At 52.7% G+C, this 26,540-nt stretch overlaps 1 protein-coding gene across 10 annotated transcripts in view; it reads left to right on the top strand.

The window, feature by feature from the left end:
• Positions 1–26,540, top strand: part of Lingo1 (leucine rich repeat and Ig domain containing 1) — a 181,592-nt gene that overhangs the window by 133,688 nt on the left and 21,364 nt on the right. For 8 of the 10 annotated variants that reach the window (XM_087561976.1, XM_087561979.1, XM_087561978.1 and 5 more), the window contains one exon: positions 13,352–13,584. The gene's annotated coding sequence lies outside the window, so the exon portion shown is untranslated. Of the gene's footprint in view, positions 1–13,351; positions 13,585–19,377; positions 19,517–26,540 lie in introns of all 10 variants that reach the window. The other 2 variants (XM_087561980.1, XM_087561986.1) reach the window with 1 other exon arrangement.

Here is a 26,540-nt window from a genome sequence, read left to right as displayed (position 1 = left end):
TAACTGTGATCACAGTTTAGTACTTGATTGAAGGTGTTAATGGTATTTTCTTCTGAGAGTTCCTTAAATTAGGACATGCCTGTCCCTTTGTTGGTGGCCTTGGTACCTTTGCTTCGACCCCTGTAGCCCTAGTCCATAAACCTCCTACATTTGCTCATGGAGCACCCCCTCCCCCACCTGGCTTGTACACCTCACTCACTTCTTCCTTCACACCTTCCAGGCAGGACTAGAATTGTTTTACTCATATGGTAGAAGGCCTCACTGAGGTCTAAACAGGCAGAGGCAGGCCTGACGTTCTGATGAATGGGGGCCGGGGCAGACCCAGCTCTGGGCCCTTGGTAGAAAAGACCTTGCCTGGGAAATGGAGGAGCCAAGCTAAAGGATGCTCCCTTCCCACAACCATCTCTCCTCCCTCCTCCTCCCTCCTGTTCCTCCCTCCTCCTCCACCCTCCTCCACCCTTCTCCTCCCTCCTCCTCCACCCTCCTCCACCCTTCTCCTCCCTCCTCCTCCACCCTCCTCCTCCCTCCTCCCTCCTCTTCCACCCTTCTCCTCCCTCCTCCTCCACCCTCCTCCTCCCTCCCAGTCATAGTGTCCTGGAGAGATGGCCACATCTATCTCTTCCTCTCAAGCAGGCAGGTACCAGGGTGTTGCCGTTCTCATTGATATTTCTTCGTCGTGGCTGTAATTAGCAATTCTGCCTGACTGAGCCTGGTCTGGCAGACAAGAAGAAGAGCTGTGGCTTACGAATGTCAGCTGTTAATGTCACACTGGCACACCAATGGAGGGCTGAAGGAGGGAGAAGAACTGAGGGGCCTGGTCTGAAAAAAGTCAAGCCCCCTTCTCCACTTCATTCTTCCACTCTGTCTGCCAACAGACACATGTGGCCCCTTAACACAGCTTACCTGGGCACCCACCATCCTGCCCATCCCTGGAACATTTACACTGCCCACCCCTATTCTTCCATGTTGGCTTGGCCAAAAGAGCAGCCTCCACAGTTCTGGGCAAGTCCTAGCTGTTCTGTATAGGGTCCCCGTAGCCCCGGAAGACTCCAGCAAGGGCCTCTTGGATTGCTGGAGGTGACAGAATGCCGACTCAACCTGTCCTTAGCACAGGGAAGATGGCCTCCCTTCCAGTGAGCTGGCTTCATTTAGGCATGGCTCCCGTGTGGACATGCATGCTCCCAGATCCTGGTCCATCCACCTCAGGTTTCTGCTCTTCTTCCTACACAGAGAGTGCTTAGTCAGCAACCACCCATCATGGTGCTATTTGCCTCCAGCTACCACTATCCAGATGACTAGCCTTCAGTTCCATGAGCAGAGAGGGCCAAGCCTGACACTACCAGACAGGTTACATGAGTCAGATACTCATGTCTGACTTTGCCTCTTGCTTGCCACTGGCTGTGGCCTATCCAGGACTTGATACCTAGGCCTGTATTAAAACAAAATAGCAGTGCAGGTCAATAGTCTCTTCCCCTCCCCCTATCTCTTCCCCTTCCCCTCTCCCTCTCCTCCCCCTATGTATGCATGTAAAAGCACATGTATGTACATGGATGTAGAGACATATATGTGTCTACACCCATGTGGAATCCAGAGGACAGCATTAGGTATTGTTCCACAGTTCTGTCTACTTCTTTTGAGACAATCTCTCACTGTCCTGAAGCTCCAAAGTAGGCTAGTCTGGCCAGCCATTGAGCTGCCAAGGGTCTGCCTGTCTATGCTACCCCAGCACATAGGATTCCAAGTAACAGCCACCATGCCCAGCTTCCTTTTCATGTATTCTATTGATCCAACTTGGGTCCCAAGCATGCAAGGAAAGCACGTTACTGCCTGAGCCACCTTCGGGCCCAGCTGTGTTGAGAGCTCATTTGTGCCAGGCTCCGTTAGAATCATTTCACAAGCATTTGATATCCCACTCACCAGCTCTGCTTTACAGATGGGGGAAACTGAGGTGCTAAGTCAGATTAGCTGCTGGGGATAGCGAAGATAAGCTGTGGCCCCAAGAAGCAGGCCGTGTGGGTCCCAAGATCTTCCAGGAGCCTCTGCCTGCCTCTGCACCAATTCAATTTGTCTAGGAATATCTGTTTGTGCATGTGGAGCTCCAGGGTAAGAGGTTGCACCCCACCCCCCAACATGGACACAGTCCTGAAGCAGGTACTCACTCAGTCCTCAGTCAGCCACCAGGACGGTGACAACAGAACTCCACATTTCCCAGTGTGTCCACACCCCAGGAGGACATTGTGCAGCTGAGATCCCAGTGCAGAGCTGGGACTTGACCAACACTTGTTAGGTGCTTTGTACTAAAACCTATGTCCATGCCCTCAGGGAACTCATGGCCTATTGGGGACAAAAGCTTGAACAGGGCTGACCAATTGCAGAGGAACTGGCCCAGTGGAGGCTTGGTAGTGCTGACAGGGGAGGGATGGATTGGAGGAAGAAGGCTACCCAGCAATGAAAACATTAGAGCTTAAGGAAAAGCAGGTGTGTTCGGACTGTTGGGAAGGGGACTCCAGGAAGAGGGGACCGTCTATGCAAAGGCTCTGAGAAGGCCTGGTACCCACCACAGGCAAGCCAGAAATGGTCCAGCTTTGCTTCTCACCTTCTCGGCATGGGTAGGTCAGCGTCCATGGGTGGGCAGTTCCCTGGCCTAGGAACTGAGCCAGCCGTAAAAGGATGTGTGGAGACAAGCTGGGACTGCTTTGGACTTAGGAGCCGGATACCATGAGCCAGGCCTGGAGGACAGCTGGGGTCATGGCTGCCTCCACAGCTGTGAGGGACCTTCAGGTCAGAGCATCTGCCATAATGGGCAGAATGGAGGCAAAGGCCAAGCAAACTGGAGTCCCAACAAGGCAGCAAGTATTGAGTACCTCAATCCTTCTATGACGTGTTAAAGTCCTTGGCCAGAGGCAGGGTTTCAGCTCTTAGGGTTAACATAGAATTGGGCTATATGCCACGTAGGGACTTGTGGTGGACAGGCCTGGGGGAGAAGGGTTGATGCAGGGTCACAGAAGAGCACCAGCCTGGCATTGAGCTTGAACAAGCGATGAGGCCTTCCTCTGGAGTCTTGTCTCCCAGCAGTGTCTATAGCTTTGGCTTAGACACCCAGTGGCTAATCTTCTAAATCTTTCCCTCACACCCATGGGGCCATAAAAGCAGTCCTGCCCATGTTCACAGAGCCCAGGCAGGTGCACATATGGGCTCACTGTATGCCAGTTCACGCTCATGCATAAGAAGGTAGGGTGCAGCATGAGTTCTGGAAACATTGGTCCACAGCCATGTGTGGACACAAGAGCCCAGGCATGACCAGCAGCCGGCCCTACAGGGATACCTCTGTCTCTCCCTCCATAGCCAGAGGTGGCAGGGACTTGCTGCTCCTGGGTCTGGCTCTCCCTGGTACCTCACAAGGCTCTCTGAAGTCCCGGAGACAGGCCCAGCCAAGTTACTGGGGACTTCTCAGTGACTGGCACTGTGGAAAGGCATGTGCCTTGAGGGGACAGCTTAGGTTGACAAGACCTTGCCCAGACATCTCTGAGAGACTGCTGGTAAATATACCCTTGTGTGCCTTCTAGATGCCTCCCAGAGCAGCTGTACAAGATCCTATGAGGCACTGTCTAGAAGGAGACATCAAGAAAGCCAGAGGGTCTCATGGCCCACAAACCCCTGACCAGCCACAGTCTCAACCCTCTGTCAACTAGGCCTGGAGTCCCAGCTAGAGGATCTGGGTCTTTCACCTGTTGTCAAGAGCATATTTCAGCTATTAGCGATGGCAGCCAGGGATTTGAGAGGATTTCTCTTTCATTTCTTAGGGCTTTCAATAAGCCTCCTCCCTCCCTGCTCCAACCGCTGGGGCTGCACACACACACACACACACACACACACACACACACACACACACACACACACACACACTACGCACTCGGGTTGGGGAGTAGGTGGGGATAGATCTGGTTCATTCTTCCAGAAAGGGCTCCTTGGCCTCCCCCATCCTCCCGGCAGACGCACAGTACTGCAGATCCTGGCTGCAGTCTGAGGCCAAGGTTGACCCTCGTCCTGCTGACCCTGTGGTGGGGACCTGAAAATTTCCTCTGACCAGGGCCCCAGCACTAGTGGGTCACTTTTCACACTTACTTATGGCACAGAGGGTGACAGATACTCTCTCACCCCTTGGGCCCTCCCATTTCAGCCTCCTGGGTCTGAGGGACAAGGGTTTGTGACTGTCTCCAGTGAGCCCATAAGTCATGTATGGCCCCAGAGCCATGTAGCAGTGCCCAAAGCACAGAGGAGGACTGCGTGTTGGTGGTGAAGCAGAGACTGGCTGAGATATCTCAGGGAAGGGGATCCCATAGGAGGAAGTAGAGAGGAGGCCGAAGAAGCCACTGCTATTTCAGAAGGGAGCTTGATGTAGGGTTTTGGCTCAGTGAGGAGATGTGGCATGCTAGGAGAGGGTGAGGGGTATTTTTGGCTAGCCCAGCCTGCTTAGCTGGGAGACTGCGTCCAGGGGAGTTCTCTGCTGGAAGACTCACCACCCCCACCCCTCACCCTGGCACAGCCCTCAGGGGACCCAGCCAATCTCTTATTCCTCCTGCCAGGGCATGATGGCGGGTGTCAGCTGTGCTGCCTGTTGAATGAAAGAATGGTGCACTTGGTTTAAGTTAGCTATAAGGGGGTGGGGGGCACAAACTTGGTTCGTCTATACCCACAGCCCCGTGTGGCACCTGCCTTCTCCCAGCATAGGATGTGTGTCCACTTGTGTGATAAAGGGGACACACGTATGTACCCAGGACTGGATCTGTCGGCTTCAAAACCTTACAGCCTGGAGCGGGGGCGCAGACTCTGCAGGACTGGAAGCGTTAGTTATAGACCACGAAGAGGCAGACAGGCCCCTCATTCAACACCACCGAGGAGTAGACACCCTAAGCTGGGGCACGGGCGCCCGACTGCCAGACAGCTGGTCCTGTGAAGACTCAGTTCCCTACCCTCTTGTCCTGAGGTCCCCAGCCAGCTCCATCCATCTTGCCTGATGACCCACACAGGAAATCTCTTTTCTTACTCCCTGCAGACCAAACAGTCAGGTTGTGCCTTGTTCTCAGAGGCTCCCTGGACAGGAGCCAGACTGGACCTGGCAGGTGCAGCTGAGGAGGGGAACGGGAGTTGTGGAGCCATGCTGTCCCCCTTCTACTGTGACCTTATTCATGATAAGCACTGTGAGCCTTGGAAACCTTCAGGCTAGTGCAGCCTATGAGCATGTCCTGATCACTAGGGCAAGGTTGAAAGGCGTGAATGTGTCTGTCATCCCATCCTGCTTGGCCCACCTCCATACCTTACCTCAGGCCATGCACAAGACTGGGCAGTGGGTGGGCATGTGGCTGGGCCATTGTTAAAAGCAGGAAGTGCTCAGAAAGGCAGGGGCAGAACTGGACTGTCTGACATGAAAGGACCCCATGACCCTCCCATTGTGCAGCCGTGGGCCAGACAAAGAGCCCAGGGCCTGTGGAGGCAGAAGGCTGGCATGTATGTGCCTTGCATATTGTATTGAGGACATTACTGTTCCGTATGGTAGCCCAGCCAAGGAAGTGGACAGTGACCAGACTGGATCGTATTTGGAGCCTCAGATGGTACAGTAGGCACTGTTATCCCCATTTCATGCACAAAACCTGAGACCCAAAGTGTCTTGCCTTGGAGTGTGTGCGGCACCTCCACAGTGGATGGGGGACCAGCTAGAGTTGAATTCCTGCCCAAGGAGGCTCTATTTGCTGCTTTGGGCTAAGAGAAGCCAATGTTTTCCAGACGTTCCTCATTCCCTGTTAGTTTCCAAATGTCCAAGAACTTCTGGAAGTCTGACCACAGAGTCTCATGCTTAAATTTCATCCTACCGCTCTCAGGAAACCTTGTCAGCCCAGAGGCTTGCTGGCCTCTCCTCTATGGCTCTGCTTTCTCAGTGCTAGCCATCTTGGGGATTAAACCAACCCCTAGAGCCTGGAACACCCCTGAAGGCCCTTTTCAGCCTTCTACCCAGACCTGTTTAACCCACCCCCCCATCTCAATCCTTTCACACACCTCCCATCTCACTTCCTGGAGGCAGGCTGAAGGCTTCTGTTTCCTCCCTGCCCATGGCTAATTGCCATTGCCTACCCTATCTCCTACAATGCCCAGCCCCTTGGGGAGGAGGAGAACAGGAAGTTGATTCCAGCTGCCCGGCAGTCTCTCCCCGCTGCCGCTGCCTGTCCTGGGAGCACCTGTGCATCAGGAGGTGACTTCCCTATACTTGTTCATGCTAGCCCTCAAGCCCCGCCCCTGGAGAACTGAGGGCACACCCAGTTCCTGAAGGCCACTCGCTCCCTTCCTCCTAAGTTAGAGATGGCACTGTAGATTGGGCACTCAGAGGCCCGTCCGTGCCTAGCTTGGTTTGCCTTCCCTGCAATAAATTCCAAAATGGCTCTTCGACCAAAACTGGCTAGCCTCGGATGAAGGTGATCCGGAGACAATCTGTTTTTCCAAAAGTAATTCATACTAAGTAGTATATGACTGCTAGAGTTTTTCAGACTATGGCACTCGTACATGAAGGAAGAGTGTCGCCACAGTGGTGTCATGGACTGCCACTGCTCAGTTCTTACCGTGTCAAGCACTGTTCTAACACTGTGCATATATTAAATCATTTAATTAACCCATCAACTCAGATGGATTTCTAATGAGTAAGAAGGGAGAATGTTGAGAGAAAGGGGAGTGAAGCGGGAGGTGGGGAGGTGGGAAGCAAGTCTCTCCCTCCTCTCCTTCCATTCCCACTTGACACTGAAGAGAAAAACCCCTCTGTGAGCACTTCCAGCCACAGCAGACATTAGCAAGGGAAATGTTGCTGCTTGGGGCTCACAGTCCTCTGTGGGAGGGTGGGGTTCAGGTGAGACTCCACCCCAGTGCCTCAGGGTGCCTTGGAAATCTGGGTGTTGAGGTCATCACACAGGCCTACTGAGGAATCAGAGGCACTGGATTCCTCCTAGGCCCGGGGTCCGTGGAGCATCCTCCAGGGCTTGACTCTCAGCCTCAAATGGAGCTGACACAGGAATCCTATGTTGCAATGGGAAGGCCCATTCTTGCTCCTCAGAAAAGAGCTTGCTCCTGAATAGCCCCAGTTGGGGTTGGGAAGGCCCAATTCTTCAGGACTTTCCCTCCCCACCACTCCTCACCCCTCTTTGGCCAGGTTGCTGGGCCCCCTCCGCCTTCCACCAACCTGTCTCCATCTCCAAGCCCTCCTCTGGAGGAGACTGGGCATCTGCTGCTAGGCTGCCCACAGCCTTTCCCAGCCACCAGCTCTCAAGGTCAGGCTCGCCTGGGTATCCAATAACTGATCTAAGAAACTGCCATTAGAAATCTCCCAACCTCGGCCAGCTTTTCCCATTTGCCCGGCACTCCATATTACAACCTACCCTGTCACAGCCTACCCTGTCACAGCCTACCCTGTCACAGCCTACCCTGTCTAGCTTACCCTAGCTCAGCATCAGGACCCTGGAGCCTCTGGACTCAGACAGGGGTGGCACCATTCTGAACTGACCCCAACCTATCTGAACTGCTGTGTGTTATGAGACAAACTCTGTCCTCTCTGAACCCCTGTGTCCACACCTAGGATGGTGTCTGGTCCTATGACTTTGATGTCAAAGTGACAAGGAGAAAGGACAGACACTCAGGTGAGGGTCCCTGAGGAGACCTGCTTCGGGGGGTGGGGAGGTCCTCAGGTGGGAAAGTTCTGTCTTGGGACTATTGCAAAACAAGTTCAAGCACATTTTTCAGAAAAGGTGGCGTTAAGGCATCTGAACCAGACTCTTAAGAAGGAGGGGCCTCCTTGACATGGGGCCTGGGTCAGGCTGGCCTCCAGAGTGAGAGGGGAAAGGGAAAGGAGGTGGAGCATGGACAGCTCTGAGAAGTGACGGTTCTCCCCTGCACATCTGACCACAGCAAGCCCATACCCATACCTGGCGATCTCAACTGTCCCCTCAGGGATTCGCCAGGCCTGACAGACTAGTCCCCCACCCTACCCCTGCTCAAGCCTACATCCTCTAAGAATGTCTTCTGTCCTGTCCTTGTAGCCTTTGTACCTGCTGTTCTCTAAGCTGTCTCCATGTCCATAGTCCCATGCGATCCCATGATCCCATGACACCAACCCAACCTAGAGTTGCTACAAAGTGACCTGTGTGCTAAAGCCCACTGTCTATCACAGCAGAGTAAAGCCTAGCTGGATGTCTCTGCTGCCAGCCCAGCTGACTACTTCTTCAGAGGCTCCAGTCTATCTACACGATTTTGTAGGCTGCCAAGTTGTGCCTCTCTGGCCTTGCTCTGCCAGGGAACATGCCTGTGTTTCTGGCCAGCACTGAATCTGCTTTGCCTGATGGACCCGAGGTGAAGAGCAAATTCAGGCTCAGCTGGTGTTTGTTGAGTGAACCAACTCTTTAGGCCTCTGTTTCTGGATCTGTACATTGAGGGAGAACTCTACAAGTGCTGGGCCCCAGCCGCAGCAGGTGAGAGGGAGGCTACACCCAGCTCAAAGTGAGGAGAGGGAGAACTGGACTCCAGGGTGTGCCCAGCTGAGGCATAGGCAGTAGAACAGGGCAGGGCCTTCCCCTTAAAGCCTTCTATGATGGCCTGGGCCATTTGTGTGCCAGGACTGAGGTGACCACTAAGGCCCCTTCCCTTCCACCTCCCAGGAAGCAGATGGGCCAAGCTTGGGCGGGCGGTAGATACAGGCCTGGCATTTGTGTATGTGTGTGGTTTTTTAAAAAATCTGACACATTTTTGTCACGTCTTGGTTCATCAGAACAGTAAAGGAGGCGGGAGTGTGAAGAATGTTTTAACTCGCAACTTTGTAAGAGTTCCAGGTTCTCCAGGGCTCCTCCCCCTCCATCAGCCTCCCCCTCCCCATGGAGCCTCCAAGCCCATCTGTTCCTCAGTCCCTGCTCCCTGCCCCCATCTACCCATCCATCCCTCTTTCAGCAGAGAGGAGACATAATTGGAGGCAGCGGCTTGGGACCGTGAGAAGGGCTACTAGGCAGGGAGACAACAGCTTTTGCTTTGTGGTCCTGCTAGAGCCAGGCTTGCTGTATGACCTTGTGTCGTTTCTACACACGGTGCCCCATTTATGTGTTCCTGTCAGGTCTGGTCCACCACCTGTGGGGTTCTCTGGCTCTCACATGCATAGAAATGTCTGCTAGAAGGGCTAGAAACAAGAAAGATAAAAGTAGAATTCATGCAGAAAGTTCAGGGTTTATGGGCGGAATGGAAGGAAACTGATCAGTCTTTGCTCCTCCTCCCTCCTCCTCCTCCTCCTCACCACCATCATCACCATCACCATCACCACCACCACCACCACCACCACCACCACCACCACCACCACCACCACCATCATCACCATCATCATCACCATCACCACCACCACCACCACCACCACCATCATCATCATCATCATCACCATCACCACCACCACCACCACCACCACCACCACCACCACCACCACCACCACCATCATCATCATCATCATCATCTCAGCAGCCGCCTGCCACATTCACCCAAGAGAGAAGATGGCCCAGGGCTAACTGACATCTGAGGTCAAGTGAGGAGGAGATAGGAAGTACTGGGAACCCAAGAACTTCTTCTGTTCTTCTTGGTACCAAAGGGCCCCAGAAAAGGATGCAGAATGAGTGCTGATCCCTAGAAAACTGCTCCTTAACCACCAGCCCTGCAGTCCCCAACCCTGGCACCAGCTTCCGCTACATTAGTCATGGAAATGCCAGCTGGCCTAGAAAAGCAGAGTTGTCTACAAGGCAGGCTGGCAGGCACTACCCTGGTGGGCACGAGAGGTTTGTGATTGAGGAGGGGCAGTGCCCTAGGGCAGCTCAACTAAGGCTTCTTCATTCCATGGCTTAGAGGTCGGGGCTCTGGCACCCTCACCATTGCTTGGCAGAGAGGCCTTGGTGCCATTGCCGAGAACAAGAAAAACAGCACCTAGCTCCACTTTTGTTCCCTACGCCCTCCCATACCTCATGGGGAACTCCCAAGTCTAGCGTTTATGTCATACAGCAAGGGCAGAGGGGCAGGAGACAGGTGAGGCCCGCCTTAGAAAATACCAGCTCACTGCTGCCCAGAGAGCTCCTGGGTTTTATGCCGGCCCCTGCATGGGCCGCCAAAGGACGGCTGACGAGTCCAACATGCCCCTTATGGCAGCCCCAGTCAGTCCCAGGGCCGGCTGAGTCAATGCGCCCTGCTCGAATCTCACCATATGGGCGCTGGGCGTCTGCAGGGGGTGGAGCTGGAGTTGCCATGAGAACCCGCACGTTGGCATTTCCTCTTTTGGGAGGCTGAACCATGTTCTGCAGGCAGTGTAGGCTTCTGAATCCCAATTCTCTGTGTTTTTAGGAAGGGAAAAAGGGCAGGGGAAGGGGGTGGAAGAAGGCGAGGAGAGAGAGTGGCGGAGTCAGACAGCTCTGAGGGAGCAGCTGTCTGTCTGTGGCTGTCGAGGATGGATCAGGGGCACTCTGCACCTGGGCTCAGCCTAGGGGCAAAGCTGGGTCTAGGCTCCTTTCCGATCACTAGTTCTGGCCTTAAGTAATTTTTTCCCTTAAATTGCATGGCCTTGCCCCATTCCTGGCATCTCCATCAAATCCCTTGGAGCTTTTCTGAGGTCTGTACTCTCTCATATCTGTCCTCGGCTGCTCAGAGCAGTGGAAAGTGGTATAGGGAACATCTAAAAGCAGAACATAAAGGCCTCGCTGTATAAACCCTTCTCTGCAGTGGGCTAATAGCGCCGACTGGGGGGCTTCCCGTGTACCTAGGGAGAGGCCAGCATAGTGCTTTAGATAATAGTTCAAGACATGACTCCAACAGCAGATGACTTAGAGATACCCCCGACCCTGGAAGGAATGCCCACCTGGGATGGTGTGCTATGGGAGCTGATGTGACTAAGTCCTGGCGGGGGGGGGGGGGGGAATACCTGGGCAGGGGGAAGAGTCAGGGGACCAACAAATAGGAGACTTGTAGCAGAGGAGACAGCGAGATCCCATTCCTCCAGGCACGAGGCAAGTCATGCCACACTGATGCTCTGTCTCTCTAGGGGCCAGGGAAGAGTCCATGAGATGGAAGGGTGCCCAGGAGAGGGACATCTGGCTTTCTTTCCATGAAACTGTGGGGTAGAGAGGTGGGACACCACAACCCTGGTCCTGCCTCCAGTAATAGCAGAGCCTGGATGTGGAGTCCTACTGTGTGCCAAAATCTCACTTAGTTCCTGAAGTAACCAGAAGGAATGGCAGTATTTGACCCCTGAAAGGACTGAGGCACAGAAAAGACTTATAACTTATCAAGGTCACCCTAGTAGAGGGAGTAGCACTTCTAGGGTGTCCAACCTCTAACCTCTGACCTTCAGGCCTCACCATCTCCAGCAGGCCACTGTGAAGGCTGAAAGGAGGTGAGGAGAGGCAGAGGTCTGCCTAGGGACACTGACCACTTCCTGCCTGGGTTAACTACTAACGCCCAGCTTGGAAAGGCCATGTTCCTGGCCTCACATGGATTTGGAATGGGTCCTATCTTTACTGAGTACCCACTCCAGTTCCCACAGCATGTTGGTAAACTTTTTTTAGCCTCCATTTCTTCATCTGGAAAGTGGGGACCACCGTGGCATTGTCCAGCCAAACTAGATGACTAAACCCCTACGAGTTCCAACAACACCAGCTCCTTTCTCAGCCTGTTCCATGGGTTAGCTGCTCCTTGTCAGTCAGGACTCCAGACTGATGGCTAGCCACCATTTTAACATGTACATCCACAGTTGTCATGGCAGCAGGAAGAAGCATGGCCAGCTTCTCTTGTGATTTGTGTAACTTCCACTGAAGTTCCATTGTTCTAAACATGTCATGAGCCATGCATAACTCTGAAGGGGACAAGGAAGTACAACCCTTCACCACATGCTTAAAGGAAAAAAAAATCACCCACAGAACTGGTAAACATCCCTTCATAATGGCCTCAGGCACCTGCCACACAGGGATGCTATGAGCATTGAGTGAACTAAAGGGGACACACACAATGTACCTAGTGAATATGAGCTCCCCTCCCCTGGGCCCTGAACTCTAAGGGGACCCACCTCCTTTCTCTTTCCTGGCCATGTCCCTTAGATAAATTACCAGGCCTGACAATCCCTATCACAGAGATAAAGACCTTTGCTTTGGATGGAGACAGATGGCAACTTCCCCAGGGCATGGTACGATGGCAGCTGGGGCAGGAAGAGCAGACAGGTGCCTCACTCTGCAGAGCCCCTTTTCCAGCCCAGAACCTCTTTTTAACAAATGGAAGAAAAGCCCCAGCAGATCCTGGTAATACCTTAACTCTATTAAGGACTTCATAAGACCCAGATCAAATTACATCACCTGCAATCGAACAGTAAATTCGATTCCATTCAACAAATGTTCCATTCAACACCACGAGGGCCTAGGGGCTCTGGGTATCCCACTTGGCTGGGGACCTGACTCTCAATTCACAGAAAGGTGCCACTCTCCCTGGCATAGGCGTGCTCTAGAGTTTAAGATCAGAGGGTACGTAAGTCCCGGTGGACCTTGAGCAACTCCTCTTTGGGTTTCGGTCCCCCCCCCCCAATTCAGAGATCAGCCCAGTCCCCATCCCCACCTCTGACCTTACTGTTCTGAGGGCACTTCTAAAACTGAGGAGACCATGGTGGGAGTGAAGGCCTTCCCCTCCTTTTGACCTTTCCCCACTAGCCAGGCCCTGAATGCTAGACCGGACTCTGCCCTGCGGGCGCTCAGTCATGGAAGGACAGAAGGCTGAACATCTGTGACAGATGAGAGGCAGACATCACCCAGAGGATATGTTGACATGGGGGAAAAGATTTACTTGTTCTACACACACACACACACACACACACACACACACACACGCACGCACACACACACACACAAACACACACACACACACACACACACACACACACACACACACACACACACACCACATGTCTCTTCCAGCTGCAGCCACAGGCAATAGATGGTGGGTTTGTTTGAGAAGACGAAATAGCTGTCAGCCGCAGTCTCTCAGTGTAGTTCTGGAAGCCCAGAGAGGCTCTTGAGTCTCCGGGGATGCTGGAACGAGACCCCCTTCTGCCTAATGAGTCCCTCTCAGCAGTGGTGGTAGTGCTAACTCCTTCTGGCACTTTGCGTTGATGAAGCACTGTGTGTCTGCCTTCCTATTTGATCTATACTGTGGCCCTGTGAGGGATGCTTCTGTCCCATAATTCAGAGAAGGCAAAAGATTTGCCTCAAGTCAATGAGTCACAACTTTCCCTCATGCTGGTCTATTTGTGCCTGTCTTTCAGGAGTCACGTGAGCCTCCCTCTGGGATCTGGCATGAAGGAGAAATGGATTCTGGATTTTCTGTTCTGGCTTCCCCTGACTTCTCCAGAATTTAAGACATATCCTGAGACATCTCTTGCTCAACCTCGGCCCAGAATCCCTGAGGATCGATCCAGAAACCCAACAACCTCAAAACCTAAAAACATCAAGACCCTTTCCCTGGACACGGACTGGGCAGAAGTAGCCAGTTCATCAGGTAAAGTGGTCAGCATGGCACTGGCCAGGCCGGTACCACCCTCTTTCGCTTGGGGGAATTCTGCTGATCGAGCAAAGCTTGGGCGAGCTTGCTCACCATTTGAAACTGTTCGCATTGTGTGATCTCAAAAATCTTGAGTGGGAGATGGCTCACCCGTCAGGTCTTTTGCCTGTTAGTACCAACCATGAACAAAAGAGATCCTGGGTCAAGATGGTGCCAATACCAACCATGGCTTTATACACATTTGAGGTTTGGTAATTTGACCTTCAGAAGGATCCAGACCGTGTTTTCTAGATCTGGCTGTCCATAGTTCTGGGCACGGCCCAGACCCTGCAACCATCAGATTCCCTTAGCCTCTCAGCAACACTAGCACCTGCCATTTTTAGATCAGTTGGGTTTCATTAGCTTGGTTAGCTCTTTCAATACCAGCCTGCAAATTAGTGGAGGGAAGGTGTTAACTGCCTCCTAGGTTCCCATGCAGCTTTCTGAGCACTGTTCATTCAGCCTCTGTCACTCATTCACTTACACAGAGCATGCTGATTGAGTGTCACGCCCTGGGACGCAGGAGTGCCAGAGGCAGAACTTGCGGTTACATTACCATAAACAGAGAACTCACTCTTCCTCCAGCCTATTCCATAAACATGACCTCTGTTGCAGTGGAGAGATAGCTCTATGGACAAAGTTCTTTCCGTGCAAGTGTGAGGGAGAGAGTCCAGGTCCTCAGAAACCATGAGAACACCACAATCCCTGCCCAGGATACAGGAGGCTTAGTTAGATCCAGAATTGGCTGGTGAGACATATGGGTGACCTCTGGATTCAACTGAAAGACTCTTTGCCTCAAATAAGGCAGAGAGAAATCAAGGAAGATCCTTGATATCAACCTCAGGCCTCTGTATGTACACATACTACATGCACTTATGCAGAAAAAGCATTGCTTTTGTGTATGATTGTACATGTATGAGTAGAGCTACCATAGCTGTCTTTCCAGTGAAGGTAGTCTTTTTTCTGCACCATGTGTCTGATCCGGACCTGTGAAGCCACCTTTGAGGCTAAATACACTCTAGATCCAGCCCAGGAAACTCTGGCTCAGCAGAGGCTCAGGGGTGGCTGAGGACAGCCATCAGAGTCAAACCTGTACACTCCAGCCTGCCCATCACCTCACCTCCCCCATCCTCATCCCATCCTCTGTGCCATCCACACATGGCTTCTCTCCTCTCCTGTGACAACCCTTCAGACTGCTTTTACTCTCTCCTCATCCAGAGACTACCTCATCTTTGACCTGGCCTCTCCCTAGACAACTTCTATCTGTCCTTTTCTCACCCTTCAACTGACTTCCAGAACAGGAGGAAACTGGAATTCAGGACAAGGATTCTGCCAGGATTGGATCTAGACCTGGCCTCTGGACTCCAATAGGATGACTCACAGCTCAGCCCAGACAAAACCTGCAGGGTCCAGGTTGCCCCCTGCTGGATGCCCAGAGTTGCCATGGCGACCCTCTGCCAGTCTTCCCAGCGTGGAGACAATCAAAAAATAACAGCAAGGGCTCCTTTATTCTGTGTCCCACCTGGGAGCCATTTAAGCCTCCCAATTCCTTTTGACACATAATATTTTTTTTTCTTGCTCTTAAGATTATCTTGAAATCCCCCCTCATTTTTAGGCTCCATGGCATAGTCTCCAAGAGCCTTTGATCTTAAACACACACATACACACACAGGTGCACATGCTGTGCACCTGTTTACACACCACTCCGGAGACAGCAAATTGGCCTCCTGATGCTTCAACAGCAGAGCTACAGCGAAGGCATGGCCCCTTCTCTTCATCTGCACACCACTTTGCAGCTTGCAAGGCCCTCCCACGCCTGGAGTAATGTAGGTCCATATGTGTAACCCCACCTCTATAGTTTCTTATGAGGAGATGGGGTCACCTTGTGGCTGGGTATGGCTGCATCTAAGCCTTTTATTCCCTCCTGTTCTGTTCTCCCATCGCTTCCTGTGTGAGCCATGACAGTCGGAATAGGGAGTGAATGCCTCTCTCTTGCCCTCCCTGTTTGCCTCTCCAGGAACAGTGTTGGGAGCTACTTAGAGGACCACACAAAGCTCTTACAACCCTCCTGGTTGCCTTGGTTCCTGACCTTTCCTTTGGAGTCTTCCCGACCCATGCTCTTGGCATCAGCAGGCCAAGCAGTTAGCCACTGCCTGTCCCCAGCTTGCTCTGTATCCAACCACTCCATGTCCTTCAGTTCTTCCTTGCTATGCCATCCTTTTTGTTCCCTCAAGCCTCTCCTCCAGACATGTCTTCCACAGACTCCTGTCATGCCAAAGAATAGCACTGACACTGAACACGGGCATCGCCACATAGCCTGTTTGTTTTGGATCCGTGAGCAATTTCCTATGCCACATGTTGACCAAAAGCATTCCCACTGTGTGGTTAAAACTCTTAGACATTGGGCATCCAAGGAGGATTCTGAGTCTTCAGAAGAATCAGAATTCTCTCCCTGTAACTCCCATAGCTGCCCCAAGTGAAGGGAACTCCTCAGATGGGTCTTGAAGGCACTTCCCTAACCTGTGTGTGTATGGTTTTTGTTTTCTTCCAGTGCAGGGGACTGAACTCAGGGCTTTGCCTATGCTAGTCAAGTTCTCTGTCATCAAGGCACTTTGGGCTTGGGTTGTGCAAGTTAAGGTCTACCACAAGGCTGGTGAAATAGCTCAATCTGCAAAGTGCTTGCAAGGACCAAAACTCATGTTACAAAATCTGTCCTGGAAGTACGTTCACATTCCCAAAGCAAGAGAGGCAGAGACAGGCAGCTCCCTGGGCCAGCCATACCAGTTGACTCAGGGACCAATGAGAACCCCTGTCTCAAACTACAAGGTAGACAATAGCTAAGGAACAATACCCGAGGCTGACTCCTGACTGCCACATGCACATGTATACACCCATGCACACACAGCACAAAGAGGGTGCAAAGGAGGAGAGACTGCATCTCTGTGGGGATTTGAAAGCAGTGCAGGATCCTGGGGACATTGGTAAGGATAACAGGTTTAAGTCCCAGGCCTGGTCTCTGCTGTCCTTCTCCTCAGATCCTCTGTTTAGCAGGGGAATTGGAAGCACACTAGGAGTGCAGGGGAGTGGGGCCCTGCCTTAGAGCTCTGATCCTGCAGAATTAGGTGAAGTGGGTAACCCCTGGGAAGGGCATAGGCAAGCCAACATGGTATTCTTGGCTCAAGCCTACTTTACTTGTTCCCTGAGACTCAATGTACCCAGGCTCCTCCTTGCACAGTCGGTCACTGAAGCTAAAGGGCACGGCCAGAGGCTGAGAGAGACTTGGCCTTCTGTGCATGACCATCCTCTGGCCATGGATCCGGTAACTCATGCTACAGCCATCAATCTATATGGGAATATGGCCCAACCCTAGTGTACGACTATAGAAAACCGTGGGGTGAAGTCTCAGGGACAGGGGGAGGGACGTCTTTCAGAAGGGCCATGTGCCCACCTGAGCCTTGTTTTCCTCTCTGCAAAGTGTTGCCAACAACGTGTTGGACTCAGAACCCTGTGTACTCCCATCAGCCACTGTGCCTGGCACACAGTAAGCATTCCTTCAATACTAGCTAAGGTAGACTCAATGGCTACTGTACCTAAGTGATCTTGGGGCTCAGCCTCCTCATCTGTAAAATGGGATTGATGCCAAGCCCCTCCCCTTCTATCGCCATTTCTTCCCCAGAACAGAAGCCCAGGAGAGGGAGGCAAACACATAGATACCTTCCTGTCTGTCTGTCAATCCATCTGCAATGGTGGCGTCAGTTTTCATAGAGGAGGGGAATCTGCAAAGTAGTCAAAAAAATATTTCCTCTGTGACTCCAGAAGCCCAGCTGTTCTCTTTCAAGAAAAGTGCTGAGGGCTGAAAATACAGGAACAATCATAGAGAGACAGGAAAGTGGGGTGGGGGAGGGAAAAGAAAAGTGAAGGGCACAGGGTGGGGCAGCATGGAGTGCAAGGTTTAGCCAGGGCCTTTCCTGGGCCACCTGGAACAGCATTCAGCAAGGCAGCCATTTTTCCCAGAGGCTTCTGAGATCCACCACTCACCAGCGTGCTTGCCCTGTGGGACCTGGGCTCAAAGGCAACACTAGTGGAGGAAGACACACGTAGCTGCTGGACTGGCATTGTTCTATTTATGAGTCATCCTACCCCACCTGAAGAGAAGTCCTGTGGAGAATGTTCAGGCTTACTCAGCCCCAAGACCACTCAGGACTATTGTGGTTGCTCCATGGGCCTTGTTCAGACGTGGCTTCCCCACCCTTTCTCTTCTCTACCTGCTCTTCTCATTTCTTCAGATGCCTATGTTCCTGTCTGCAGGCTGGGTCCTGTCCCTCCCTCTGCCTCCTCTAGAAAAGCCTTTAGATTCCTCCCTGCAAGACTGCCTCTCCTTTTTGTGGCTCTCGTCACTGTCTGCCTCCTGTCTGATCCTCCCATAAGCAGGGTTACCCCTGTTCTGACCCGTGCTCCCACAGACAAACCTGAGTGTCCTGGGTTCTGAATCCTGGTGCCATCTGGTCAGGTCTGGCACAGGCAAGGCCTGGATCAAGAGCTTGGGAGTTGGTGTTCTTACCTGGATGGACCTCCTTACCCTGCCCACCTCTGGACCCCCACTAGCATAGTCACTGGGGAGACTGGCCTCCCAACGCCATGTCAGTAACACAGGTGGTTAGCCCACATGGGAGCTGGTCCATGCTTTCTTCAAGAGATGAGTACCCTGACTGCCACCGACCTCTCAGTGGCCTTGAGTGACTTTCCTGCCTCCCCTGGCCTTCAGTTCCTCATCTCTGCTCTAAGTGTGCCAGCACGGGATTCCTGGAGCAGTAGGAAGTATGAAAAAGCACCCGAGGGCACAGAATAAAGACCTGGCAGTGCCCCTAGGGTCCCAGGGTCCCTCTGGCCTCATGTAGAAGAACCCACCCTTCCCTGGCCATCTTCTGACCATGCTCAACCATGAAACTCTACTAGTCTTTCTGTACAGACAAAGCAACCTCTGGAGTTTAGAGGAGGAGGTTACTCCTGTGCTGACCTTTATCAGAGAGACATCTGGGTTTGCTGGAAGTGACGTGGGCTGATGGCCTCTGAGCTGACTATCCCTGGAGTCAGTTCTGCCCAGTTCTGCCCAGTTCTGCCCATCCCCTACTGCCCACAGAATGTGACCTGCATTTGTTGTATATAGAAGAAAGAGCAGCTAAAGTCTCCAGCTTCGTTCTAAGCCACAGCTAGGTCCCTTGACCATTTTCCCCTTCCCCACCCTTACCCCCCCCCCATTTAGCTCTCTTGGTTGCCATGACAGCAGAATCCTGGGAAGTAGGACTCCTTGGAGGGACAGAAACAGAGTGAGACCATGTGTGTGTTAGTGTATTTGGCCAGGTGGGTGTCCCCATGACGCTGTGGGGTTGGACTGGGGGCTGTGTGTTTGGGTGAGGTCTTTTCCAGGTCACATGCCTGGCTCTTGCATGTTTCATGGACACACGTCTAGAGCACAAGCAGAGACAATCAGACTCTTGCTTATTCACTACTCTGTTGATAGGGCTGGAAGGTGACAGGGTTGGAAGGAGTCGGGTGCCTGTCCCCTTGCTGCCTCATCAGGCTCATGCAAATGTTCCTCTGTTCCCTTGCCATGGGAAGCAGGCAGGCAAAATAAGCATATGGGGAAACTGAGGTCTTCCCATGTACCTGCTCTTTCAAGTTGGGGCTGTTCTCAGGCCTCCTGGGTCCTCAGATAGTAGTGTATCTGAGGGAGCATTTGGTGTGTTGCAGCCCCGGGCTTCCTCAGTCCCCTGCCCTAGTAAGAATGGTCCATGTCCACTGCAAGAGGAGCGCAGCAGCGAGGCCCCTACTCACTCATCCATCCTCAGAACTACACGTTGGCTAAGAAGAGTCTCTGAACTCCTCTAAGGTAGGTCTGGAGCCAGCTCTCCAGGAAGGCTGGTGAGACCCTTGAGATGCCGAGAGGAAGGCCCCCAGCGAGGGTCTTCGGAGGCGGCAGCAGCCATGCACTTGTCTGGGACTAGCAGGCATGAAGGACACATATAGGAACCCAATATGTCTGTCTGCTTGCCCTGCTTCAGACATGAGCTGGTATTTACCTCTAGCCCATTCTACCGCCAACTCACCGAGGTGAAAATGCCACAGCCAAATTGAAGTGTGAAGTTGGCTGCTGCTGGAATGAGTGGCCTTGAGGTTGGATGACTCTAGGGAGAGTGATGAGTGAGCCCTCAGCCCATCCTACCCATCCCACTGTATGACGGGGACCTTTTGACCCCAGTTTCCTGGTAGCAAGCCTGCAGCCAGGACCTCTTACTCCAGACCCCCTCTGCCCCCTGAGTCGTCTGAGGCAGCCTCCCTGCCCTGGTCTGGGTAGAAGGATTACGGCTCTTAGATTGTGTACATGGGAGGAAGGGAGTCTGGATGTGTGGGGCAGGGGGTGGGGCGCGATGCAGTCTGAGTCACTGGAACTTCCTGAGGGCATACCAGGCCTGTCTCCCCACTTGCCTGCTGAGCCACCACAACGGGCACAGGTATTTCTGGCTGGTTTCACACTTCAGCAGGTGGTGTGAACACACTGCCTCAGTGTGCACACCCATGTTTAAATTTGAGACTGCAGAGAGCCTTCCTGGGGTCTGAAATCTCAGGCTGCCATCTGATCTATTATTCCATGTGCTCCCACCCAGGGAGCCCCTGTGCCCAACTCAAACTTCCAGGACAGTCGCCAGGGTCAGGGCTTGCTATGGGTCCTAGTTTCACCAAGGTCACCTTCTCTCTCTCAGTGAAGTGGATACTGCCCATCCTCTGCGGGGCAACCTCTTCCCATGGTTTCAAAGTGACCAGTAAGAACCTAGCTAGGAGCATGGCATGCTGATACACACACCTTTAATCCCAACACTCAGGAGACAGAGGCAGACAGATCTCTGAGTTTGAGGCTAGCCTCTTCTACAGTGTGAGTTCCAGGACAGCCAAGGGTAGCTACAAAAAGAAAATCAGTCTCAAGCAAACCAAAACTGAATAAACAAATAAAAGGGCCTGGCAAGGGCTCAGCCTGCCCCTGTGCCTGCTCTGGGGCCCACTTCCCCCCTCCAGAAATGACAAGTTCCTTTTTCAGTGGCAGAAATGGCACATGTGGAGGGGGTAGGGACAGAAAGAGGAAGAAGATGCTTACGTTTGCCCCAGGAATCCCCGTATCAGGGCATCCTCCCTCACCCACCTGCCCTGGGTCAAGCAAGCAGAGAGAGCTGGACCAAGGGCACTGTCTGTGGTTGTGGCGGCTCTCTTCTGCCCAGAAGGCAAACCCTGCAGAGGAGATTAGGAACTTTTGCCCATGGCTGATGGGTCTTGAAGAACAGATAGAGATGTAGAAAGGTCTATGGCTGACCTACGCTGACTCAAATGACAAGCACTGCATTTCGCCCTGACGCATGGCACGCAGGTGTACAACACAACACAGGTATATCCCCCCAAACATCCCCAAACTAGATATCCACAGAGCAGCCCACCCTGGCCCTCTGCTCACAGTGGCTTCATCCTCCTGAAGGTGAGGTGTGCTGGCCCTATTCCAAGGGTCAGAAGGCTCAGTATAGGCTATGTCACTGAAGTCTCATGAGTGCTGCGATCAAACAAGGCAGGCAAGGGAAGAACAATACAAGTGCTTTCCCAGAAAAGGCTGTTCTCGAAGCTCCACCCAGTCATCATACCCATCATGGCCTTGTTGACAAATAGAACCCATCTCATGCTAGGAATCTCTTCTGCCCACCAGAAAACAGGGCCAGCTCCCTGAAACTTTACTTTGCCTTCTGAGTCTGGGCCAGAGCTATAACTCCTTGAATATGGGACCTGAACTGGGGCAAGGGGATCTCACACGTGGACATAACAGTATGGAGAAGCACACCTGAGTTTGGTAGATAAAGTGAGTGAGTTTGTGCAGGCAGAGCAGATCCCATGGAGACTGCAGACCACAGGTTCCTGACCTCCCTCCTGTCACCTAATTCACGTGGCCACTGTCCCCAGGGTGTGACCTGACATCATAGATATTCCGGCTTCTCCTTTTAGCACCATCAAGAGCTTGCCTGGATGAACAAGGGAGAGGGCCTGGAGGCTACCTCAAGCTACCTCTGCCTCAGCCTGCTCCAGAGGTGGGTCTCCTCTGATCCATGGCCATCCCTTCCCATATTATCCAAGGATTCGGGTCCCCCTGCTAACTGTCCAGAGGTCCGACCTGTCTTGCTGTCCCCTAGTGGCCACTCTGGCATGTTTCTGTTCACTCTCCACTCAGTTTGACATAAGCTGATATCAATTAGACTGATAGTTCCTGCCTCTCACACATGGCCTGTGGTCCCAGACTAAAGATGCCCCTCTTACAGCCCTTAAAGCCCAGAGTAGGCTGTACCTTGAGGATTCCTCCATTCACTCTCTGACTATGCCAGTATGGATAATTCCACTGCCCCCTACCACCCCAACTTGTCCCAACTCTTCTCAGCATGGGCTAGATAGCCAGGCAGGAAGGGAGCTCCCGGCTTACCACCCTACCTGACCAAGAAGGCTAAGCTTAAGATCCAAGTCAGAGGGAGAATCAGGAGGCCTGGACTTCAGATACTTCACTGCTATGTGGCTTTGGACAGCCCCAGGGCCTCTGTGTGGGTCTATAAAGCAGATATTGAGGGCAGCAGGAGTCTACAGAAGATAAAACAAAAGTGGGCCTCCCTCAGCCTCCACCCCTGGGAGAAGAGGCCAGCCTAAGGCTTATTTAGTGAGGTAAGGCTTTTAGGATTTCCTTCTTCCCTCCAGGAGAAGGAAACCACTTAAGGGATATGCCCTTTGGTGGGTATCAGGACTTGGTAAGGGTTGTCAGCTCAAGAAGTGGGCCAGGCTCGCACCCTATTTGCTGGAGGCGACCTAGGGATTTGGATGCCTCCCCTGACAGAGCTAAGCATACCATGGACACCTATCAGGCTCCTGAGAGCCAATTCTGGCAGCTGTGGCTCTGGGGCCCTGGATCCACTTTTCCTCTCTACTCCTTGGAATGGGATGCCTGTGCTTGGGTGGGCCAGGTGCTGGCAGCCCAGCTCCTCCCCCCACTTCCACTGTGCCTCCCCGGCTGCTGTCCTGGACTCAGGCCTTAATGGAGCGTAAACAGCCTGGCAGAGGGAAGCCTCATTAGGTCTGATCTAATTAGGAGGCTCTGTGCAGTGGAGGTGGGTGGGGAGGGCCACCCATTCCCAAAGCTTGCTCTGCACCGGGAATGTCATACATGTAGGTTCCTGGGGTCCCCCCGATAGCCTACCGAAGTAGACTGTCCCAGGCGTCTGCAACGAAGGGGTGCTCAGAGAGTACAGGTGATCTGCCAAGGTGATAGAATCAACAGTGGCTTCCTTAGGATGTGCACCCCACAGGCCTCCCCATTTCCTGTGCTTCTCAACCTCTAAGGCAGGGGCATGGCCCCATTTGCCTACTGTTCACAATTTGGCCTCCTCTCTCCATCCAGCACCACCAAATGCCACAGTAGGTCAGATGGTGGGAGGCGGGATAGGAGGCAGACCTCTCTCTCTCTCTCTCCCTCCCTCCCTCTGCCCCCCCCCCATCTCTGGCTCCCTCTGTGATCAGGATAGGGGAATGGATGCCATGCCAAGGGGCCCACCGCCCCTTCGTTAGTCTTAGCTAACAAGCTGTTTATGGGTACGACATGACACCTGCTTTCTTCTTTATAAGTTCAATAATTTATAGGCATATTAGCAGCCTAGTGGCTGCCCTGGGCCCCAGCCAGACGGGACGGGGCGATGCAGCCGGGTGCCTCTGCCGATATTTACTCTCTCCCACCATCAATTATTAAGAAGCCCTCCTTCAGTTTTGCACATAATTACACGCGCCGTTATGGTTTGAACTCCCCTGCTCTAAATCCCTCTGGAGCAGGGCCCAGCCTGTCCCACAGGGCTGCCATAGCCCAGGGACCCAGCTTCCTGCAGACTAGGAGAGGTGGCCTAGCTCAGCCTTGAACCCCCTTGAGTCTCTTTGGCCAGCAGTAGTCTTCCCCCAACCTTGGGTGAGGTCTCTGCACCCTTGCTGTCTGTGTGACACACCTCCCCACCTCTGTACACATAGCTGTCTTCTTCTCACTGTTTGATTCAGCACAGCCATGACTACCTGCAGAATGTCTGTCCTGACTCCCCAGTGCCTGCTTTGTGTGTGTGCAAACACAGCCTGTATCATACTGGGTTGAGTCTTGTTTGCTAGACCATGGACTCTGGAGGTATAGAGAAAGCTATGGCAAATGTTTGCTGAGTGATAAATGCACGAATGGATGGATAGAAGGATGGATGGGTGGCTGGGTGCCTGTCACTAGTGAGTCCACTGAAGCACTTGCTTCTTTATCCCAAGACAGCAAGTCCTTCCCAGTCAGTCCTCTTGCTCCCAGACCCCCTACACCATCTTGGTTTAGACTGAGATTGTTCTGGGCAGCCAAGCCGGGACTCTCATCTACATGCCGTCACAAGAGGGCAGGGCAGGGTAGAGTGAGAGCCAGTCCCTCAATCTCACATCTTCTGTGTGGGTTGGAGAAGTCGCTCGCCCTTTCTGATACTGTTTCCTCATTGGCTAAATGGGGATGACAACAGTCCCCCTGTGGATGTGGTTGAGGCTTCTGTGAGGACCTATCAAGACACAAATGTCGAGTCCTATTCCTTAGCCTCAGTCTTCGTCTGTGAACTGAGCCTGCAGAAACTTGAGCTGTCTTGAATCAGAAGGTCCCATTCCCACCTTCTTTTGTCCACTCTCCTCATAAGTCTCACAGCTGGCCCTAGGCTTGGCTCCTGAGGCTCCACACAGACCACAGACTGATTAATCAAAATGTTGCCACATCTCAGCCTACACTATTTAGGAAGCTGAGAAGTCCCCCATGTAACCAAAATCAAGCCAGAGGCCATGCCCTTCCATAGTAACAGCAAGTAAATTCCAAGCCCAGGGCTATTTCTCTGGGGACCCCATGCCTCAGTCTCTTTCTTAAGAACAAATAATAGGGGGCTGGGGATTTAGCTCAGTGGTAGAGCGCTTACCTAGGAAGCACAAGGCCCTGGGTTCGGTCCCCAGCTCCGAAAAAAAGAACCAAAAAAAAAAAAAAAAAGAACAAGTAGTAGGATGGCCCTAACCCCGGGGTTGTTGAGAGATCAAATGAGTTACTGACTGAGCAGTTAATACAGGAGCGGTGCGCTGTTTGGGGGTGTGGGGGGCCCAAGGTGTGGGGGTGGGCCTGACTTCCGTCTGTCTTTGAGAGGTGGCGGTCACCCCCTGTGTAGATACTTTTCCTACATGTGTAGGTATCTGTGCTCAGGTCGTAGGCTATGCTTTTGAACTTGACACGATGCTGTGGCCTCGTTTGCTTTGTTCCCTGTTATAGGATTGCCCACGCTGACTTGTGTGACTCTTGTGTCTGTCTGCACCGTCATTTGTCATTCTGTTGGGTGATCACGCCGCTCTGTCCATCACCCTGCCATTGAGAGGTACATCCAAGGCTTCTGACCCTTGCTGTTACAAAACCCTTGTGGGGGGCGGGGGCCTCTTGCTTCTCTGCGATGTGCACCCAGCAAGGCGCTGCTGAGTACCAGACTGTGCACCTTGTCAACCTTATCAGGCGGTAAGCTAGCTTCTGTGCAGTTCCTCACCCCACTGGCAGGAAGCACTTTGCCTGCATTAACCCATGCCCTGACCCGTGGTGGGAGCAAGGAATGGCTTCACGCATGTAGCGGGTAGAGCATCCGTTAGCCAGGTGCACAAACCACACCCACAGTGGCTTAAAACAAATACATATGACTATATAGATTGCTCACAGAGGGGATCCAAGTGAGGTAGAGCTGGCCTCTCAGACTCAGGGTCTCTTGGGTACTCCATGAAGGTATCCAGAGAGCTGTGGTCTCCTCGGGGCTCTGCTCGGGGAGCATTGCTCCTTTCCAAGTGGGCTTCTCGTCAGAGCTGCTAGTGGCACGGAAGCAGTTTCCCTTAGAATAGGCAAGCCACCACGGACAAAGAACATCCAAGATGGAAGCCGCATCTGTTTTATGATCTTATATCCCAAGTGACATCCTGTCCCTTCGCCATATTCTACTCCTCAGAAGTCAGTCGCTCAGGGTTAGAGCACTTGATTGGCATGTGTGAATCCCTGAGGCAGCAAGAGGGAAGGGAGCAGGAGTCAGTTGGTCCATCTGCACTCAGAGGGGCTTGGGGAGACGCAGTGGGAGATTGGAAGGCAGGGGTCACTAGAAGTCATTTTAGGTCTGCCTAAGGGCAGGGCGGCTGAAACTTGGGAAGCGGAGTGGCTTGTCCAGGGTCACATGACATTGAGAGAGAGCTTCCGGAACTAGAACAGAGGCTGCTCGGGTGCCTCTGAATCTACTACACTGCCTCTGACCTCAGATAATAACAGGTTCTGAGCTAAGTTAATAGACAAGTCTCTAGCATGTCGGAACTCAAGATGAGTGCTTAATGAATGGATTTGCTAACAGTGCTGCCTGTTTGCACGCATTAGCTCAAATTTCTCCTCGTGTCTCCGTGGGGACTGCCAAGCTCAGACCCTTAGGAGCAGCTGCTCTGCCAAGCCTACGGAGCCCAGGGTCCCAGAGAGCTGCAGAGTGGTCCCTCTGTACAAATTGCTATTTAGATTTGCAATTTATTTATTTATTTATTTATTTATTTATTTAGCTCCCACTTTAACCTTTTTATCCCCAGTGGAGAGAACACTACTTTGGCTCCTTCCATTCCAGGGCAACTCAAGGTCAGGAGCACCATTGGGGCTTTTCTTCGGGACTTTGGAGTGGGCAGGGTACCCACTGATTGGCTTCAGACAGAGTTCTTACTTTTCAGCCCCCATAGATGCCAGCCATATCCAGGCCAGGCAGCCTCCCGACCGTGCCAGGGCTTCTGCTGAAACCTCAGAGTCTCCC

The sequence above is a fragment of the Rattus norvegicus genome, chromosome 8 (assembly GCF_021556685.1).
Source record: "Rattus norvegicus strain SHRSP/BbbUtx chromosome 8, alternate assembly SHRSP_T2T, whole genome shotgun sequence".
Lineage (NCBI taxonomy): Eukaryota > Metazoa > Chordata > Mammalia > Rodentia > Muridae > Rattus > Rattus norvegicus.
The sequence above is the reverse complement of the archived record's forward strand: the minus strand, read 5'-3'. Positions and strand labels throughout refer to the sequence as shown.